We start from the raw sequence: 7486 nt of genomic DNA, 5'->3' as shown, positions 1-7486 counted from the left end.
GTTAGTATATAAGAAAGCCACTGATTTCTGTACATTGACTTTGTATCCTGCCACGTTGCTGAATTGCTGTATGAGTTCTAGTAGTTTGGGGGTGGAGTCTTTTGGGTTTTCCATATAAAGAATCATGTCATCTGCGAAGAGAGAGAGTTTGACTTCTTCATTGCCAATTTGGATACCTTTTATTTCTCTTTGTTATCTGATTGCTGTTGCTAGGACTTCTAATACTATGTTGAACAAGAGTGGTGAGAGTGGGCATCCTTGTCGTGTTCCTGATCTCAACGGGAAGGCTGTCCAGTACATCAAATTCCATAATAACCTTCTAACCTGAACTTTTTGATACATATACCTGTGGTTTTCTTTTGCATTTCTATTTTTTGAATTTTTTTAAATTTTAGTTTCGTTTAGTCTAGTTTATTCCTTTTTTATTTTTATTTTCTAATATTCATATAGAGTTAAACTTCAAAGTAATCCCCTTTCCCCAATCAATACTACCCCTATAGGTAAACCAATTTTTAATCCCCCTTTAGCCTAGGAAAGTTGAGTCCTTTAACAAAGATATCAAGATACATCCAGGAAGAATCAAAACAACCTTCCTCGCCCACATTGAGAATTTATAACCACTCTCCCATCTTTTTCTTCCACCAGTGTTTCTGTGTTTTTGTGTTTGTCCTGATAGTATATAAATCTTACACACTTGGGGTTCTTTTCGACAAGGTTCTTCCTTTATTTGCATATATATATATATATTTTTTTTCTCTTGTTATATACTTTTATCAGTCTTTTTGTTTGTCTGTTTTTGTTTGTATACCTCATAAATCTTACCTTGGGGCCCATTTGGGCTGAACCTTCTCTTTCATCTTCCCTTTCTTTCCTGTCTCTCTCTCTTTTTTCTTTTTTCTTTTTCTTTTCTTTTTTCTCTCATTTGGGTGGGGAATCCTGATTGCTCAGAAGTGTTCCAGGGTGCACCCAGACTGCACCACGGTCGATACAACCAGCTACATCTGTTCAGTCATCTCTCAGCAAAATGACTAGGAGGAGGAATGCCCAACAGAAGAAAAATACAAAGGATGGACCTTCTGCAACAGAGCTAACGGCTATCAACATAGACAATATGTCGGAAAGAGAATTCAGGCTAACAATTATCCAGGCAATAGCTAGGTTGGAGAAAGCCATGGATGACCAAGTGGAATTGATTAGGGCCGAGCTGAAAGCGACCAGACAGGATGTTCACAATGTTAGGGCAGAGCGAAAAGCTACCAGGGCTGAGGTTCACAATGCTCTCAATGAGTTCCAATCTAATCTAAATTCTCTCAAAGCCAGGGTAACTGAGACAGAAGATAGAATTAGTGATCTGGAGGACAAACAGATAGAGAGAAAGGATCAAGAGGAAGCCTGGAACAAACAGCTTAGAAACCATGCAAACAGAATCAGGGAAATAAATGATGCCATGAAACGTTCCAACGTCAGAATTATTGGAATCCCTGAAGGGGAGGAGAAAGAAAGAAGTCTAGAAGATACAGTGGAACAAGTTCTTCATGAATATTTTCCCAATCTCACGAATAGTTAGAATATCTTAATAATTTTTATCATATTTAATGTTGTGTCTAGCTCTCAGGGAAATCCAATGGTCTGGCACAGCCTTAGCTCTCAGAAGCCTAGAGCCTGCTTTATAGGGCCAGGAGCTCTTAAGGACATATTGCTTTCATTTTTTCCTGTATCTTGGATGCAGTTAATTTTTTTTTAAAGATTTTATTTATTTATTTGACAGAGAGAGAGAGAGAGAGAGATCACAAGTAGGCAGAGCAGCAGGCAGAGAGAGAGGGGAAGCAGGCTTCCCGCTGAGCAGAGAGCCCGATGTGGGACTTGATCCCAGGACCCTGAGACCATGACCTGAGCCTAAGGCAGAGGTTTAACCCACTGAGCCACCCAGGTGCCCTGGATGCAATTAATTTAAATGGAATTCAAAAAATACAGTTGCCTTTTGTTAACAACTGAAGAAAAATAGAGTTGCTCTTTAATTCAGCTAAGTCCTCTGTGTATTTGTACAACATGGGTCTGGAGCTTCAATCAGTAATATGAGCTTGAGAAAGATACATTATTCTTTGTTGCCAAGTAGAAATATTTTGCTGTTCCTCGAGTAGAAATGCAAGGAATCAGGATGGATGAGGGGAGTGGGAAGGAATGGAAGATAAATGGAGAGAGCCCCAGAGGATGAGTGGTGGGGTATGCAGTGAAAAGTCAAAACAGCCATTGGAAACAGGGGCTTCATAATCATATAAGCCCTCCTTAAATATTGTTAGTATTGATATGCATTTTTTTTTATTTTTAAAACGATTTCTTTATTTATTTTAGAGAGAGAGCAAGCAAGCAGGGGGAGGGCCAGAGGAAGACAGAGAATCCAAGTGGACTCCATGCTGAGTGTGGAGCCCAACACAGGGTTTGATCCCAGGATCTTGAGATCATGACCTGAGCCAAAATCCAGTCCACTGCTTAACCAAATGAGCCACCAGTTGCCCCCATGCTGATGAAAATTAAAAACGATATCAAGGATATTGTGTTAGCTATTTCATTAGTTTTGTTTGTATTGTTATCTGTAAATCACACAAAAAAACTGCTTTCACAGCTGTATTGATAGTGATGAAGAAGGCATCAGGCCTTGTATGTGAAACCTACGCAGGTTATCTCTAAACCTGAAGAACAACTCTATTACATCATCCCCCTTATCAGTACATAATTGGAGTGAGAATAATTACTTTGTGCAAGTTTACACACCTGGTCATTGGCAAGAATGGGAGCCAACATGCAAATTCTCGTACATGGCCGATGTGAGTTGAAGTGGCTGTTGCTTCCAGTTCTATGCTGCTCTGGACCGTAATGGACATGAGCTCTGCTGTTCCACCCAGATGAGATCTTGTGTATACCATTACTGCTGTTGTGAAGACACCTTCCCCATTCTCTTTAGCTTAGAAGTTTTTATGTGTAATTAAAAACAGATTGAAGATAAAATAACAGATTAAGCATATTTTTGGTAACTTTGGCTAGAGAAAAATAATCTCTATTTTCTTTATTCCTTGTACATATTTCATTATTTTGGATGCTTTCATTGTTGAACGTAGCACTGATTGTCCCTCCGACTTGTTTATAAGACTTTGCCCACTTCTGGACCATGAATGCAAGAAGACCAAAGACTGAGTTATGTGGTGTAGCACTGATTAAATAATTGTCAAGTTAAAGTGAAGTTGGAATGAGAAGATGATCCTAAGATTCTATTCTTGTTTGCTAATTATGACCAGAACACAATCGTTAACAAATGACATAAAACTCTAATTCCTTCCTACAAATTCAAGAAAGAGGGACTTTGTGACCAATGAAGAGCTTTGAAGCAGAGAGCGCATAATTTCTTTATGTTTTAATATCATTTTTTTTTCATTTTTGGAGATGTTGATTACATACACACTTCTGTAAAATATCAGCTATTAAGAAAGACAGTTTATTGTTAAAGTCATTGTAAAACTCATTATTAGGAGAAATATTTGTGAGTTTAGTGCTAATGAACAAAGAGAACTTTATATTGGGCAAAAACAAGTACTTGTGGTATTAAACCATACAATGATAAGTAAATATAATACATACATATTTTTATATACATTCAGGGATGCCCCAAGTTTGGGAGGTCAAACATGGATCAGATGACTAGTTCAGATATCAAGAACAGTTTTTCAAATTATTTAATCTTAATTGGTTTTTAATTTCAATATCCTATATAAAATATGATTTTAAAATAAAGGAGTGATTTTAATTCCCTTGAATGGTGAAGTTTTTTTTTTTTTTTAAAGATTTTATTTGTTTATTTGAAAAGAGAGAGTGTGATCAGGGGGAGGAGCAGAGGAAAAGGGACAAGCAGACTCCACCCTGAACATGGAGCCCCATATGGGGCTTGATCTCACAGTTCTGAGATCATGACCTGAGCCAAAACTGAGTTGAATGCTTCATCAACTGAGCCACCCAGGAGCCCCGAGTGCTGAAAGTGTTGAAGTCCAAAGTACATAGTATCCATGGAAAGGGCTGGAATTGAGATAGTCAAAATACAAATGGATAATGGTTGGTTTATATATGCCAGTAGAATTCTGACCCAGAACTTCTGCTGCAACCAGCCCAGGAATCCAAACTATGACCACAAAAGTCAACCAGAAACATCAAGACTGGTCAGTGACTGCCACATCCCTATATTTCCCCTGGTTTTCAAGATGGAACTAATCAGAGAGATTCAAATATGCTTCTCAGACCCATCACCTAAGATGTCCTGCTGCCCACCTCCAGCCTCTCTGTGCCAAGACTGTCCAGTCAAAGCACAGCAAAAACCGTGCCCTTTTCTCACTAGAAAGTTGTTCCACTCTTCTGCCTACTTTTGAGCCTCTATCATATGGAAGTGGTGGCTGACTTGCTATAACAAGCTCAGAATAAATAGCTTTAGAATAAAGAGTTTGTTTTCATTTGGGTGGTCTTTGTTTACTTTACAAAACCAATATGAGTAGAGACTTTGACATCGAAATAGATGGGATCCAAAAAATAGAAGCTAGGTTTAAAATATAGTTTAGTGATTTTTATTACAAGTCACAAGACTATCCCCACTATATTTAAAAGAGAACTAGGGGGGCACCTGGGTGGCTCAGTGGCTTAAAGCCTCTGCCTTCAGCTCAGGTCATGGTCTCAGGGTCCTGGGATGGAGCCCCGCATCGGGCTCTCTGCTCAGCGGGGAACCTGCTTCCTCCTCTCTCTCTGCTGGACTACTTATGATCTCTGTCTATCAAATAAACAAATAAAATCTTAAAGAAAAAGAGAAGTAGGTTATTTCTTTATTACAAGAGGAATAGTTCATATGCACCAAATGAATTAGTAAAAGAAAAAGTTACTCATCTTTTAGTTTTTCTCAAGATGTGGATATCATGAAATGGTGTTTTTCATTAAAATAAAAGTCTGATTATGTTGGTACTCAACTCAAAATCTTCCCATGGCTTTCTAGAGACTTTCTTAGAATTACTTATTTTGGCTTCTCCCTAGTTGGGGATAGGTATTTGCACTTTCAGGGGAATAAAAGGAATTCTGATAGCACTGGCCTGTTTATAAAGTAGGAATCAAATTCTTTTAAAATCTTTCTCCAGTCTCATCTCCTCCCACTTCCTACTTGAGGATGACGTTCTCTGTTGAAATAGTCACCATTTTTGAGCACTCTCAGTTACTTGGAATCCTTGGAAGTCAGTTCAATTCAATTCAGTAAATACGGCCTGAATGTCTAACAGGCTCAGAGGTATTTTCTCTGTTCCGGAGTTTGCATCCTTCTGGACTGGACATTTTCTGACTGGGGTGCTCTTTCTAACAGAACCCCTGTCTCTTCATGATCCAGTCCTCTACTCAGTAAAGCTTTTCTTAAATAATCCAGGCAAGATTAATTGTTTCTGGTTCTGAGTTTCCAGAGCAGTATCTTTACATCTTTTGTATCCATCACTTTTCTTTATGTTGCCTTATGATTGTTTATGATAATTTTTATGAATACCTTTAAACCATTTCAGTGGACAGTACATCATGCTGTCCTTTATACTCATGTTCTTTTCTCTGCCTAATCTCTGGAGCAGGCATTATTAGTATGACCATCCACAGAAGAGTAAATTGAGGATTACAGAGATTTATTAATTTTTGCAAAATCATGCAGTGAGTGCGTACAGATGTAGGATTCCAACTCCTGGTTATTTGGACTATTAAAGACTTCGGTGACCTGCCTTCAACTTTGACTCCGTTAGACAGTGAATCTTCCAAGGAACAATGTGCACATTCATTTCTTGTTCCTTACTTCCTTTGCAAAGTAAGGATAAGAAGCAAGCTATGTAGAGTGTCTACCATACTGACTGGCATGTCCTGTATATAGATGTTGTCTGTGCACTGATCAAGAAGGCATGCTTCTGTCTGCAAATCCCTGACTGCCTTTGGCTTAGAGCATTTATTTTAGAAAATCTGTGATTTCACATTCTTTCTCTTTCTTTCTGGTGGGCAAAATCCTGTTAAAAGCTTCTTGCCAGTTTTTATAACCTGGGACTTTCTTCCTCAAGGACAGGGACAGGGGTGGTGGTGGTGGGTTTCTTTGAAATGTTATCAAGGCACTTCATGCCCTTATCTCCTGCTTTCTTTAGGGAGGGCAAGAGCCTAACTTTGGTGGACACTTTGTTCCCTGCATAAAAATTTCCTCCTGTCATGGAGATTTGAGAAAGTTTACTTTTTCGGGGATGAGGCCAATTAGTAAACACAGATGACCTGAGATTCCTGCATCCCAGCTCTTAAAAAACTCACCAGCTGTTAGTTCTAGTAGAGTTGACTTAGACTGAGTTCTGGCCACTCGTCTCTTTTATGTGGCCTCAAAGTCTTTCTTTGCTTCTTTATCTTTGTAAGGTTCAATTTTTGCTTTGACACACTTTGAGCTTGGGTTTGTCACTCAGTCTCCTTTCTCAGGAGTGATGATTCTTATTCTGTTTCCATGATATTATTTCCCAATTTCCAACCCATTTAATCTTCAGGCTTTGGGAATGACATCAAAATTCCTAGGAATTCTAGCAGATACTCTAAATCTTATTTTTTTTATATTTTTTTTAAAAGATTTTATTTATTTATTTGACAGACAGAGATCACAGGTAGGCAGAGAGGCAGAGAGAGAGGAAGGAAAGCAGGCTCCCCGCCAAGCAGAGACCCCAATGCGGGGCTCGATCCCAGGACCCTGGGATCATGACCTGAGCTGAAGGCAGAGGCTTTAACCCACTGAGCCACCCAGGCGCCCCTCTAAATCTTATTTAAATCTAAGTTTTTCTTAATACTTTATTTATGTATTTCAAATGGGTGACCATGAAAATAAACTAAGAATTGGTATCTATGATAGGGTTACATTTCAGTGGTTTTTCTTCTCTTCTATCCTATTCTATTTTATTCTTTTATACCTATGACTAGCTTATTAATATTATGAAATGATATCTTGGAACGAGGCCATGTATCCAGTAACATGTAAAAATAATTTCTACTTGTAATAGAAAAAATAAATTCTAAATGAAACCATTAAAAATTTAAAGATAATTGCACAAATATTTAATGTCCAAAAGATAGTCCTAAAATGAAATTGTAAATTGTAAGGTGGATCTCACTGTTACCTTTGAAAATTCTTGTTAAGTTCTCAGAGATGAGGTTCTGGGGAAGAAAATTAAGGTAATTGTTTTTTTTTTTAAGATTTTATTTATTTAATTAACAGAGATCACAAGTAGGCAGAGAAACAGGCAGAGAGAGAGGATTAAGCAGGTTCCCTGCTGAGCAGAGAGCCCGATGTGGGGCTCGATCCCAGGACCCTGAGATCATGACCTGAGCCGAAGGCAGAGGCTTAACCCACTGAGACACCCAGACGCCCCAAGGTAAATTTTTTAAAGATAAAGTTCTGCAAGTGAGTATCTCTCAT

The sequence above is a fragment of the Lontra canadensis genome, unplaced genomic scaffold (assembly GCF_010015895.1).
Source record: "Lontra canadensis isolate GAN:19392208 unplaced genomic scaffold, GSC_riverotter_1.0 scaffold32, whole genome shotgun sequence".
NCBI lineage: Eukaryota > Metazoa > Chordata > Mammalia > Carnivora > Mustelidae > Lontra > Lontra canadensis.
This window is presented reverse-complemented; position numbering follows the sequence as displayed.